The 14,961-nt window shown below is 39.7% G+C and overlaps 1 protein-coding gene and 1 non-coding gene across 6 annotated transcripts in view; both read right to left on the minus strand.

Annotated features, from left to right (window-relative positions):
• FBXO34 (F-box protein 34) overlaps nt 1-14,961 on the minus strand; it is a 112,589-nt gene that overhangs the window by 60,667 nt on the left and 36,961 nt on the right. The gene's annotated exons all lie outside the window — the stretch shown is intronic.
• On the minus strand, nt 6,752-6,858 carry LOC120364093 (U6 spliceosomal RNA). Its single transcript, XR_005579446.2, has one exon. It is a non-coding gene; the product is annotated as a U6 spliceosomal RNA (small nuclear RNA).

Raw genomic sequence — 14,961 nt, forward strand, 5'->3', positions numbered from 1 at the left:
TCAGGTAACATTCTCCTACAAAAGATTCCTTAATTAGAAATAGAAGATAATATGGGAAGGATTAACAGAAAATTTTCTGAAATGTAATCCAATTCCCATATTCCCTTTCTTACTGGCAGGCAGGCATACACCCACCTTTGCAAAAGGCTAAAGATGATCTCCGCATAGGGTTAAAACAGAGGATTATCTGGAATAGGGATCACCATATAAGGTGGGGCAGTTTAAGTGAACATGTCCATGCCAGATCCCAGCCCACGGTGGGCTGGTAAATGTTTACCAGCTGGGGGGGATGAGGAGAATGAGGGCAGTTATTTGTAGTATTTGCTGATTCTGTGGTAAAATTATCTTACCATGGCAGCTTCAAGCTACCAAATGATGTCAGTGAACACCGTTCAGAAAAGATGCACAGTAGCATATCACCATACAGTAGTTCACCATACAGAGAGAACAGGAGTGAATAACCTTGAGAGTATCCAAAAGAACACAATGTAACAAAATAATTAGAAACTGATGAGTATTTATTACCTTCACTTTTTTTTTTTTTTTTTTTTTTTTTTTTTTTTTTTTTGGAGACAGAGTCTCACTCTGTCACTCAGGCTGGAATGCAGTGACACAATCTCGGCTCAGTGCAACCTCTGCCTTCCTGGGCTCAAGGGTTTCTCCCACCTCAGCCTCTCAAGTAGCTGGGACTACAAGCATGCACTACCTCGTCCGGCTAATTTTTGTATTTACTTTGCTGTTTTATATAACTTAACTATAAATTTGTATAATTTTAAATAATCATATTTAGCAACGGGCTTTCAAAATTTCTGAAAATTTAACACTTGGCTCCAATAAGGTAGTATTAACCAGCTCTAACACATCACTTACCCAAGACCCTTCCACCAATACCGTTCCCAAAAGGCTGACACAGTTAAGGCCTTTAACTTTCAGGGAGAGGAAATCTCTTCCAGTGGGAAGAGACTTCTGTGGGAAATCTGATCAGTTATTAATTATCCCAAGAGTAGAAATGCAGAGATACTAAAAAATTCCCGTCTAAATTTGCCAACCAGATCATCCCGCAGTGAAGCTTAGTTAGTTGATAAGCCCTACTTGCATTTTCAGAGCTTTTTAGAATCTTACTATTGAATATGAACAAACAGCTAAGAGCTGCTAGACATCTGTAGCATAGAAGTTGGAGATAAAAGCAAGAAAAACAAATTGGAAAATAAAAGAAACTAGGATCAACTTTACAGGCGTGTGACTTAGACAGTCACAAGAGCTGTGGACTTTGAATCCAATAATTGGTTTAATACTCTGCTGTTGCTGCTCAATATTCTTTTATGTACTTATTTTTTTTAGATGATCTTGCTCTGTTACCCAGGCTAGAGTGCAGTGGCAGGATTTCAGCCCAATGCGCCTCAACCACCCAGATTCAAGCGCAGTCACCTGAGTAGCTGAGACTACAGGCATGTGCCACAGTGCTCAAACAACTTTTTTTTTTTTTTTTTTTTTTTTGGTAGACACAGAGTTTTGACATGTTGCCCAGGCTGGTCTCGAACTCCTGAGCTCAAGGGATTCACTCACCTCAACCTCCCAGAGTGCTAAGATTACAGGCGTGAGCCACTGCACCCAGCATGTAGTGGAATTGTTTAATCAACATTGAACAAGGGGCTCCATATTTTCATTTTGTATTCAACCCTGCAAATTATGTAATTAATTCTTGATAGAGACCATGCAGGCATAAGAAACCTCTGGAGAAAAAAAACAAATCATTATTATTTTTAGAAGTATAAGAGAAAATATTAAAATAAGAGCAGTATACTATCAAAAAAAAAAAAGACTAAAAGGAGATAGGGAGCAAGCACAGGTATGCTTTCTCAGTAGAAATGAAAAACTCAAAAAAATAAAAATGAAAAAAGAAAAAGAGAAAAAACACTGGAACATTGGAAGACCAGTTTAAAATGTTCAATATCTGAGTAAGAAGAGTTCAAGAGAAAACCAAAGAAGAAAAAAGGGGAGAAGAAAGTCATCAGCAAAATAATGCAAAAGTAGTTCCCAGATTGCAGGGGTTCACCAATTACTCACAATGATGGAAAGGATTCATCAAGTACTCAGCATCAAGTGCCTCACCACATTAAGGCAGATTATTGTGAAATTTCTAACGCTGAGGGAGAAAGAAAATAACTTACAACATGAAAAATCAGTAATCAGAATGGCTTTGGTCTTCAAGAGCAATGCAAGAAGCACGGAAGAAACTAGAAAACAATGGAATTTGCCTTTAAAATTCCAAAGGAAAATTTTCAAGTTAAAATTCTATACCAGCCATACACAGTCAAGAGTAAGAACAGAATTTTCAGCCTCTTAGGATCTCAAAGTTTAACTTACATAAACCCTTTCACAGGCAGCTACTTGGAGAACCTGTTCTGCCAAAACCAAAGACTAAATCAAGACATGAGATCTAAAAATACAGGTAATCCAACACAAAGAGGTAATGAGTATCTCTAAGGTCCTGGGTAAAGGGAAGTCCCAGGAAAACAGGTATGCATAAATCCAGTAGGCAACCAGTCTAGATGGTAACATGTCTTCAGGAATATGAAGCTAATAGAATACTTGAAGTGTCTGACCCTCCTGAAAGTAAATAAGGACAAGTTACAATTTGAACTAAATTAGTGAGAAGTTCATAGAAAAGTAAACAAAGAAAAATATAAATTTCATGGAAAACCAAAAGTAATAAAGTAAAAGTAGTCACAATTACTACATGGCTTAACTGTGAATAGCAATTTCAGTCTTAATGGGTCAACACTGAATACCAGTCTAAGCAACGTTATAAATACCTGTATCAGGGAAAGGGGAGGGGGAATTGCTAGGGGTGAGAAGAACTAAATCCTCATGTGCCACAATGGGAAATCAAAAGGAACACCTGAAGCTGAGAAATCAAGAAATCAGAACACAAGAATGCTGTTAAGAACATGCCTGTAATCTCAGCTACTTGGGAGGCTAAGGCAGGAGAATCGCTTGAACCTGGGATGAGGAGGTTGCAGCGAGCCAAGATCATGCCATTGCACTCCAGCCTGGGCAGTAAGACCGAAGCTCTGTCTCAAAAACAAACAAGCAAACAAACAAAACAAACAAAAAAAACACGAAGGTAAATGCAAAAATAAGCTAAAAGAAAGCCTCCAGGAGGGAGAAGTGGGAGGACAAAGTGAGAGAAGACTGCTGCTTTTCAAAACAAGTCTTAAACAGCTATCAACTAAACAACACACATTTAATACTTCAATAAAAAATACAATATAAAAGCATAAGAACAGTGATATAAGTTCAAAACATTTTAGTTCATGTCCTTTTTTTCCCCAGATTAAATTTTTCCAACAAGGTTTTATTTTCTCCTTTATTGTGTTCTCTAATTTTTCTGAAACAAAAATGTACTGCTTGTATAATAAAAACTTGATTATCTTACCACTATCTTTGTATACATACCTGTTGCTACTGTCTGATAGTTAAATCATCTGTAACTCCATTATTTTCAGCTGTTCCTATGTCATATGATACCCCAGTCGGTTCCCAGGGAATGGACTCAAGGTGGGGACAAACACATGTATGACACCCAACCTGGCACACCTCAGGAAGACGGCAGCTTCCCTTCCAGGAGACAGCTCAGTAGTTTACACCAAGGTGTGTACTTGGGTACCTCTTTATCTTACATTGTTTCCTGCTGCAAGGGTACATACAGTCTGTCAAAGCACTGTAAGATGTTTCCACTTAAGTTGTGAGAAATTGATAAACACAATAAACTCTAGAATGTGCCTTAAGGTGGCAACCAAATCAATTTTTTTTCGTATCTTTATTATTCCCAACACTAAATTACAGGTTTTCAGGGCTGGGCACAGTGGCTCACACTGTAATCCCAACACTCTGGGAGGCTGAACTAGGAGGATCATTTGAGCCTGGAAGTTGCAGACCAGGTTGGGCAAAAAAGAGAGACCTCAGCTCTCAAAAAAATTTTTATAAAATTAGTCAGGCATGCTAGCATGCCTGTGGTCTTAGCTGCCTGGGAGGCTGAGATGGGAGGATCACTTGAGTCTGGAAGGTCGAGGGTACAGTAAGCTGTGATCAAGCCACTGCACTCCAGCCTGCATGGCAGACCAAGGCTCTGTCTCACATGTAAAGAAGTTTCTAGTGTATGTGATATAGTTAGGATTTGTGTCCCCAGCCAAATCTCATCTTGAATTAGAATCCCCACAACCCCTGAATATCAAGGGAGAGAATACATATGTTCTCCTAATAGTGAGGTGAGTTTTCACGAGATCTGATGGTTTTATAAGCATTTGGTAGTTCCTCCTGCGTCCATTCTCCCTCCTGCCACATTGTGAAGAAGGTGTCTGCTTCACTTTCTGCCGTGACTGTAAGTTTCCCCTGGTCTCCTCAGCCATGTGGAACTGTGAGTCAATTAAACCTCTTTTCTTTATAAATTACCCAGTCTCAGGCAGTTTTTTATACCAGTGTGAGACCAGACTAACACAGTAAATTGGTACCAAGAGTGGGGCACTGCTATAAAGATACCTGAAAATGTAGAAGTGACTTTGGAACTAGGTAAAAGGCAAAGGTGGGAACAGTTTGGAGGACTCAGAAGACAACAGGAAGATGTGGCAAAGTTTGGAACTTCCTAGAGACTTGTTAAATGGCTCTGACCAAAATGCTGATAGTATTTTACCTCCTGGACAATGAAGTTCAGGATAAGGCCGTCTCAGATGAAGATGAGGACTTACTGGAAACTGGAAAAAAGGTGACCCTTGCTATGCTTTAGCAAAGAAACTGGCAGCATTTTGCCCCTACCCTAGAGATCTGTGGAACTTTGAACTTGAGACAGATGATTTAGGGTATCTCACAGAAGAAATGTTTAAGCAACAGACTTGGGTGCTCTTAAAAGCATTCAATTCTTTGCATTCACAAAGTGATAGTATGGAATTGGAACTTATGTTTAAAAGGGAAGTACAGCATACACGGTTAGAAAATTTGGAGCCTAATGATGTGACGAAAAGAAAAACCTATTTTCTGAGGACAAATTCGAGGCAGCTACAGAAATCTGCATAGTAACAGGAGCCAAATGTTAATTGCCAAGATAATGGGGAAAATGTCTCCAAAGCAGGGCAGAGATTTTAACAGCAGCCCTTCCCATCACAGGCCTGGAGACCCAGGAGGAAAAAAATGGTTTCCTGGGCTACACCCACAGCCGTGCTGCTTTGTGCAGTCTCGGGACTTGGTGCTCTGCGTTCCAGTTGGGGTGAAAATGGGCCAGCGGACAGTTCAGGCCATTGCTTGAGAAGACGTAAGCGTCAAGCCTTGGCAGCTTACACATGGTGTTGGGTATGTGGGTGCAAAGAAGAATTTAAAGTTTGAGAACCTCTGCCTAGATTTCAGAAGATGTATGGAAACACCTGGATGATCAGGCAGAAGTTTGCCGCAGGGTGAGGTCCTCGTGGATAACCTATGCTAGGGCAGTGTGGAAGAGAAATGTGGGGTGGAAGCCCCCAGAGTCCATACTGGGGCACAGCCTAGTGGAGCTATGAGAAGGAGGCTGCCACCATCTTCCGGACCTCAGAATGGCAGGGCCACTGACAGCTGGCAACATACATCTGGAAAAGCTACAGACACTCAATGCCAGCCCATGAAAGCTCCATGAGGGGGGCTGTACCATGCAGAGCCACAGGGGTGGAGCTGCCAAGGCCATGGGAGCCCAAATCTTGCACCAGCATGACCTGGATGTGAGACATGAAGATCATTTTGGAACTTTTAATATATTTTTTTTTGAGATGGAGTCTTGCACTATTGCCTGGGCTGGAGTGCAATGGTGTGATCTCAGCTCACTGCAACCTCCACCTCCTGAGTTGACAGGCTTCTCCTGCCTCAGCCTCCCAAGTAGCTGGGATTACATGCACACACCACCACACCTGGCTAATTTTTGTATTTATAGTAGAGGTGAGGTTTCACTATGTTGGCCAGACTGGTCTTGGACTCCTGACCTTGTGATCCACCCACCTCGGTCTCCCAAAGTGCTGGGATTACAGGTGTGAGCCACTGTGCCAGACCTGGAACTTTATGATTTAATTAATAATTAGCTGGGCATGGTGGCAGACACCTGTAATCCCAGCTACTCTGGAGGCTAAGGGAGAAGAATCCCTTGAATCCAGGAGGCAGAAGTGGCAGTGAGCTGAGATCACACCACTGCACTCCAGCCTGAGAAACAAAAGCAAAACGCCCTGTCAAAAAGACAAAAACAAAAAAAGGATTTAATGACTGCCCAGGCAGATTTCAGTCTTGCATGAAACCTATAGTCCCTTTGTTTTGGCCACTTTCTCCCATTTGCAACAGGGACATTTACCCAATGCCTGTACCCCCCAAGGTATCTTGGAAGTAACCAACTTGCTTTTGATTTTACAGGCTCCTATGCGGAAAGGACTTGCTTTGTCTCACGTGAGACTTTGGACTTTAGGGTTAATGCTGGAATAAATTAAGACTTTAGGGGACTACTGGGAATGCATGATTGGCTTTGAAATGTGAAAGGGAAATGAGATTTAGGAGGGGCGAGGAGCATAATGATATGATTAGACTTTGTGTTCCCACCCAACTATCATCTTGAATTATAAACCACATAATCTCCACATGTCAAGTGAGAGAGCAGGTGGAAGTTAACTGAATCATGGGGCAGTTTCCCCCATTCTGTTCTCACGATAGTCAATGACTTCTCACAAGATCTGATGATTTTTTTTTTTTTAATATGGAACGCTTCACAAATTCGAGTGTCATCCTTGCACAGGGGCCATGTTAATCTTTTCTGTATCGTTCCAACTTTAGTGTATATGCTGCTGAAGCGAGCACGATCTGATGGTTTTATAAGTGTTTGCTAGTTCTGCCTGTGTTCATTCGCCCTCCTGCCACATTGTAAAGGTGTCTGCTTCACCTTCCACCATGACTGTAAGTTTCCTGAGGCCTCCCAAGTCAAGTGGAACTGTGAGTCAATTAAACCTCTTTCCTTTATAAATTACAGCGCGTCAGGCAGTTTTTTACAGCACTGGGAGACAGACTAATATTGCAACTTGCAACATCCAGTATATTGTTTTAATGTAATCAAACAGCATTTGTTCTTATTTTGTCTTTATGTATGTTGGGTTTTTTTTGGTTTTGTTTTTTTTTGGGGGGGGGCAGTGATAGGTTGATTCTGATCTAGCTACAAAAGTTAGTGTGATCAGAGTTTATGTAACTGTTCAGATAAGAAAATGCTATCATATCTTGTATTTAACTCCAAACTGGATGATAGTCACCATAGGATGTTTAAGAAATTTACTTAGCAAAGAGAAATGAGCCCATCCGCAGACAGACATAGCCTACCCAAGGCAGATACACGTTTTCCCTTATTCCCTTAAGAGTGATTTGATTTATTTGGATTTGGTATAGAATCATTTCTGGATTTTAGAAAACTAAACAAGGTTTTACAGCTTGTTATGTTGCTAGGCAGGCAGCCATGAAGAAACCCTAATCTAAAGGATTTTTTTTACACTTAAAATTGAGGTAGGATGGACATACCTGAAAGCATGGTCTACCTTTCTCATCTTCATTCTTGCTAATGAGGCCAAAAAATTATCCTGTCTCCACTATTAATCAGTAAACCCTGGTTTGGGGTGGTGTAATCTGCAGGTCCGTGAGCACTCCTCCCTCCCACTGTAACACCAATGATGCACTCTCTTGGCATGAAATGTGACTTGAATTTTTCTCTCAAACTGGCAACAACAAAAGCAACTTGCTACTAGCACTTCTCTTTTTTCTCTAAGCCAAATTAAATTTTGCCAATTTACACAGAGAACAAACATACTTCCACATTAATGGCTGTTACCAACTTGGTCTTAATCCAGCCTTCATGTTCACACTCCAGTACTTTAGATAAATAGTACTAGTCTCTTCTCCATTCTAGACAGCTCACAAGCTTCGAGAAGTTCAACTGGTTTCTTGCTACCTCCATCCATCCCCATCTCAACCTTCCCAAAAAAGCAACTCAAGCTTTTTATTCTGTTTTTGAAACAGCTTACTTTTTCCATCCTGAGTTTTCCCAAACTATTTCAGGGTTCTGACAATTCTGCCAGTGACTAAGTCTTCTCCTGGGAATAGCTGCCTCATTATCACTATTAAAAACAGTCTACTCACTGATAAGGATCAGAAAACTCATTGTTAACTCAATGCAAATTCCACCCTACCCAATCTAAGAGATAAATGCATTACGAATGGAATAACAGGCTCACCAAAGGAGAGAACTCCAGTGTTTGTGTCATAACGAAGCTACTAGGTTTTGTATGTATTTCTAATTGTTACTAATATGAAGAATTTGTTACCATGTCCTCCCTCAATAACCAGTTACTATGTAAATTACTAAGAGCCAAGCAAGCAAAAATAAAAATAAAAAAACAAATACACGCACACAAAAAATCCGCATTGAATGTGCTAACATTTTAAAAATAATGCATCCTTCCAACTTTCTGTTTGAGAAATTCTATGCAGTACATGTGTTGTGTGGGTAACTTTTGTTCCTGGCAAGCTAGTCCTCCTGCTTGAAAAATTAGGTAAGTTTAAATAAGAAGTCTTCTCCTAAACCCTCAAATGGAACAACTGCTTAGGAGCTTAATTCTTGCAAAAACGGTATCCAATTAATCATAAATTTATTTTTATCATCATTTTGCTCTTTCTGGCTTGCTCAATACTAGAGGAATGTGACATAATCATAGCCCATCATTCTGGAAACCTAAGATTTTGCTGTAGAGACACCTCCCTCATCCATGCACAGCCATGCTCGTGCAAAAAAAACAGCAGTGTCCAGAACGTTTTTTTTTTTATCAGCCTTGGCCATTTTGTATTCACAAGAGTATATAACTTTCTTCCATAAACACTTCTGAAAGTGTGTAAAGACTATAAACTACCAGAATAGTTTTTTGAAGCAAAATGTACACACACACACACACACACACACACAGAATACCAACTATATTAAAATACAGTTAAAAGTTTCAAAAACTAATAATACATGTTTGTCTTTTTAACATAATAACAAGCTCCAATAACAAGTCTACTAGTTATCATAACTTCCAAATTGTGATCAACACAAATGATATTTTCATGATGTCTGCAAAAACTACAATGAAGTAAGAATATAGCTGTGATTTCTGTTGATGACAAAATCACAGGTACTGGCAGAACGACAGTGGAAGGAAATGCTAAATTTCAGGCCGAGATTAGCAAAAATAAGTAACTTTTTTCTAAAATTCACAGACCTCTGAAGCTTTTAAACGATAATCATTCTGAAGCATTTAAAGAGATACTGAGATCACTTGGTTCAAACTCTTCATTTTAAAGATAAGAGAATTAAGGAGGAATTTGGAGATACTGCTTGCATAAAGTATCTTTTTTTTTTTTTTTTTTTTTTGAGACAGAGTTTCCCTCTTGTTACCCAGGCTGGAGTGCAATGGCGCGATCTCGGCTCACCGCAACCTCCGCCTCCTGGGTTCAGGCAATTCTCCTGCCTCAGCCTCCTGAGTGGCTGGGATTACAGGCACACGCCACCATGCCCAGCTAATTTTTTTTTAGTATTTTTAGTAGAGATGGGGTTTCACTATGTTGACCAGGACGGTCTCGATCTCTCGACCTCGTGATCCACCCGCCTCGGCCTCCCAAAGTGCTGGGATTACAGGCTTGAGCCACCACGCCCGGCCTGCATAAAGTATCTTAATTCCCAATCAAGAATCACTGTGCACTGTTTACAGTAAACCACTGTTTTCTTCTGAAAACCTGAATCTCCTATCTAGCAATACCAAGCAGTTACAATAGAGCGCGAAGAACAATATGTTTCAAGCTAAGAAGATCTATTATAGTTTCTGTGTGCACCTCAGTTTCATCACCTGTAAAATTAAGGTAATTAACCCAACTATGGAAGAATCTTAACATGAAAACCAAATTTTAAAATTCATGTTAAGTATTGCAGCGAGGCAAGGCTGTTAATGAATTCCATGAGAAACTGGACGTTATTCTTTTTCCTTATTGTTCTTTAAGTATCATCAAATTCTGATTTCATATATTAAATATCTTACACTATCCAGCAGATCTCCTGAAGGACAAACTGACTTTAGTTATAAGCCACTTCAAGTGGAAAATATGTTTAGAACAAAAAACTAGCTTTGGAGTCATATATGTGCCTGTAATAAGATATATGTCTGCAATTCTATGCAAAATGCTTGTTTTCTCTGACCTTCTGTATTAGTCTGTTCTCGAACTGCTAGTAAAGGCCTCACAATCATAGCAGAAGGTGAAGGAGGAGCAAAGTCATATCTTATATGGCAGCAGACAAGAAAGTTTGTGCAGGGGAATTCCCATTTATAAAACCATCAGATCTCCTGAGGCTTAACTCACTACCAAGAGGCCAACAGTATGGGAGAAACTGCCTCATGAGCCAATTATCTCCACCTGGCCCTGCCCTTGACACATGGGGATTATTACAATTCAAGGTGAGCCAAACCATTTCATTCTCCATTTCTAAATCAGTAAAATGGGAATAAATGCTAACATGAGACTGCCATGAAGGTCATTAAATGTCAGTCCCCTTCTCTTAAAGGTATCCATTAGAAATAAAATTTAGAGGTAACCCCCTAAAGCAACAAGGAAATTTTCTAATTTCTGCATTATATTTACTTTTCCCTCCATCACTTGATAAAGTTATTTTAAATCAGAATAAAGTAGGACACAAAAAACCTTTCCTCGTGTCAGTACATTATCTCAGCAATTTAAACACTGAAACTACCAGCCATTTTTTCCACAGAATCTTGTTTAAAAAGAAACTACACAGTAAATACGTGCAATGAAAAAGGAAAGGAATTATAACCAAATTTCTAAACCAGACAAAAGTAAATAAACATTTGGAGGACAAGAGTCACACAAAATAACTTAACAGCTTAAGTATTTGATAACAGAAGTGGGGGGGAGGGATGCCAACAGCAGCAAGGCCACTCAACTTCCCACACATTGTTTTGCCTGCCTCCATTAAAATAATTCAAAGAGGTCAGCTCTAGGCAAGTTAAAGTTAGAGTGACAAATATGCAAACACATTTGAGTTGACTAGAGCAACATACAGAAAATAGAGTAGGTAGTCCAGAGAACACAAAAGGCTAATAGTACAAAGCAGATCTGCTAAAAAGGGGTGAAAAAAAACCATTATCTGTCATGCCCTACTGTCACACCCTTTTATTTGTAGCCATAACTGCAAGCTGTTTTGAAGACAATGGCAATGTGATTAAGGGTACCTTCATGCTGTGCCAAAGCACATATACATAGCAATTTAGAACAATCAGTCTTACTTTCATGAGAGCAAAGGGTGCAGCCAAATGAAATGGGTGGATACCATATTAAACAATCTCAGAATTAGCTAATAGGATATAGGAAAAAATGATTCCAATGCAGATGCTAAGTTCCCTTCCTCCTTTCCACAATAAAATTTTTTACTATTTGAAAAGCACTACTCGAGAAAGGTTTCCACTTACTAAGACCTAAACATGGCGTATTTTCTTTTTTTTCTTTTTTTTTGAGATAGAGTCTCCCTTTGTCACATAGTGGCACTATCTCAGCTCACTGCAACCTCCACCTTCCAGGTTCAAGCACTCAGCCTCCTGAGTGGCTGGGATTACAGGCGTGTGCCACCATGTTTGGCTAATTTTTAAATTTTCAGTAGAAAAAGGGGTTTCACCATGTTGGTCAGGCTGGTTTTAAACCCCTGACCTCAAGTGATCTGCCCGCCTCGGCCTCCCACAGTGCTGGGATTACAGGCATGAGCCACCGAGCCCAGCCGGCCTGTTTTTAAACAAAGGTTTAAAATACTATGTATCGATTTCCTTGTATAATCTGTTAAAATACATGCACTGGATACTGGATTTTACATCATATAATTTTCAAAATGATGCTATGTAGAAATGACTTTAGTAGAAACCTTTAAAAATATATAAGCATTACAACTCTGAAGAAAACCACCTGTTTCACAAACAATAAAAGTGCAAACTGAATGAAGCCAACAAGTAATAACATAAAGCCTAATGTGTGGTTTCTTGTGGCCTTCTACTGCTTTTATTCCTTAGGAAACAAATTATTCTCCCATAGGGTTTTCCTGACTCCATTTTCCCTAATCATAATGAAGTCCAAAACATTAAGCAATTAAGCAACTTTCTGGAAATTTAGTGTTCACGTAACTCAACTTCATGGCTTACTACAAGCTGAGCATAAACTCAAATTGTATTTTTTTTAATCACTGGGAAAAGAGGAGGACTATGTATTATATACTAGCACACTTATTTAAGAAGGTCTTTAGCTAGAAGGTCAAGTTCAGTTGAACAAACATACAACTACTCTACTACTAGACCACACAGGTTTAAAATCTGATACTGTCGCTGTGGCTTGTCATTATTTTATTTGATGCGTCAGTCTAACTTAACTAGTTAGTACTCTATTGACAGGCTTTAGGCAAAAATCAGAAAGGGAATGAAAAATCAGCCTCAACAATGATAAATTATGATTTTACAGTACTTGCAGTAACATGGAGAAATGTGGGGAATAAAATTCAGTTCTGGAAAAATCCTGCTATTGAGCTGATTCAGCAAAAATTTTTATGAAGTAATTTTATTGCTGACTTTCCCCCTCCCCTATACGACTCCTATTGCAGACTTTTAAGACTTTTTTTTTTTTCTTTTTTTTGAGATGCAGTCTTACTCTGTCTCTCAGACTGGAGTGCAGTGGCAGGATCTCAGCTCACTGCAACCTCTGCCTCCTGGGTTCAAGCTCTTCTCCTGCCTCAGCCTCCCGAGTAACTCAGATTACAGAAACACGCTACCATGCCCAGCTCATTTTCATATTTTTTGGTGGAAATGGGGTTTCACCATCTTGCCCAGGCTGGTCTCAAACTCCTGACCTCAAGTGATCTGCCTGCCTAGGCCCCCCAGAGTGCTGGAATTACAGGCATAAGCCACCATGCATCACACCCAGACTAAGACTCATTTTTGAAATAATTTTTTTCAGTTGCAATTCTAATGTACTAATTCGCTCTAACTAAACTGAAAGGAGTTGATTGAAAGGTGAGTTCGGCAACTCTTGCCCTAACTTACTCTAAGAATAGGAATAAACTATAATAATTTCCACCCAAAAAGTACAAAAGCAAAGTAGGTAAAAACAACATTTTAAATATATATATATGTATATATATATATATATATATATATATGTATATATATATATATATATATATATATATATTTTTTTTTTTTTTTTTTTTTTTTTGACACAGTCTCACTCTGTCGCCAGGCTGGAGTGCAATGGCGACATCTTGGCTCACTGCAACCTCCACCTTCCAGGTTCAAGCAATTCTCCTGCCTCAGCCTCCCGAGTAGCTGGGACCACAGGCACCCACCACCACACCCAGCTAATTTTTATATTTTTAGTAGAGACGGGGTTTCACCATGTTAGCCAAGATGGTCTTTCTTGATCTCCTGACCTCATGATCCACCCACCTCAGCCTCCCAAAGTACTGGGATTACAGGTGTGACCACTGCACCCGGCCAAATAAATCTTTTTAAAAAAGATTTTGAAAAACCAAACCTGTCTCATAGAGCTCCAAACCTAGAAAGATTATTACAACAAAAATGGCTAGGTTGGGTTGGGCACAATGGCTCAAGCCTGTAATCAAACACTTTGGGAGGCTGAAGTGGAAGGATCGTTTGAGACCAGCGTGGACAACACAGCAAGATCTCGTCTCTACTAAAAGTGTAAAAATCAGCTGGGCACGGTGATATGCACTTGTGGTCCCAACTACTCCAGAGGCTGAGGCAGAGGATCACCTAACCCCAAGAGTCTGACCTTGCAGTGTGCTATGATCATGCCACTGCACTCCAGCCTGAGTGACAGAGCAAGACCTTGTCCCAAAAAAATGAAGGTGGGTAGCTGGGCGTGGTGGTGGGCCCCTGTAATCCCAACTACTCATGAGGCTGAGGCAGAAGAATCACTTGAACCTGGGAGGCGGAGGTTGCAGTGAGTGGAGATCGGGCCATTGTACTCCTGCCCGGGCAACAAGAGTGAAACTCCGTCTCAAATAAACAAAAAAATAGAAATTAAAAAAATTAACATTGGGTGGCGGACTGGGTGAGTGCTGTGGCTCATGCCTATAATCCCAGCATTCTGAGGCTGAACAGAGAGGACTGCTTGAGGCCAAGAGTTTGATACCACCCTGGGCAACATAGTGAGATCCTATTTCCACAAAAAAAATTTTATAATTAAAAAAAAAGTAAAAGAGAGAGATTTTCAAGGATGAGAATAACCATGATGGTGTTAATGAGTTAAGGAGCTGGTGTTTCAAGTACTGAAAATAATCTGCTATTCCTTCCTAAAAGTACAGCACTCAATGCATGGTAGAGTTTTTACTGTTTTTAATGATAGAAATGAGGTTACCATAGTAAAAGCTAAAATCATAAGCGTAAACACAGACTTAGAGCTAGTTTCATTAGAATATATATACTAACTCATATTAAACAATTTCATCACTTTCACAGCATACATGTCACTGTAACTAAGCAATAAATCCAAACACTATTCTTTCCCTGTATCAGATGGCTTATTTCGGATGTAAAATCAGTATTACAAGGAACACAAAACAGAGGGCTTCCCAGTAAGTCTGGTGAAACAACTCTTCATCAGTCCCAGAAGATCTAACTCACAATGACCAGGAACTGAAACTGACTCTTCATTCACTACCCTTACTTCTGGACTCTCTCATTTCATCTTAGGCAGTAAAATGGTCTTGGTACACAAGGCTTCCTGGCCTCCACACTCACACTTGTCTGAACCTGCTCAGTTCACAACACCATTTTCCCTCTTTAACAAAAGTTATTAACAAAAGTTATTATTTTTATTAAG

This window comes from Saimiri boliviensis, chromosome 2 (genome assembly GCF_048565385.1).
Source record: "Saimiri boliviensis isolate mSaiBol1 chromosome 2, mSaiBol1.pri, whole genome shotgun sequence".
NCBI lineage: Eukaryota > Metazoa > Chordata > Mammalia > Primates > Cebidae > Saimiri > Saimiri boliviensis.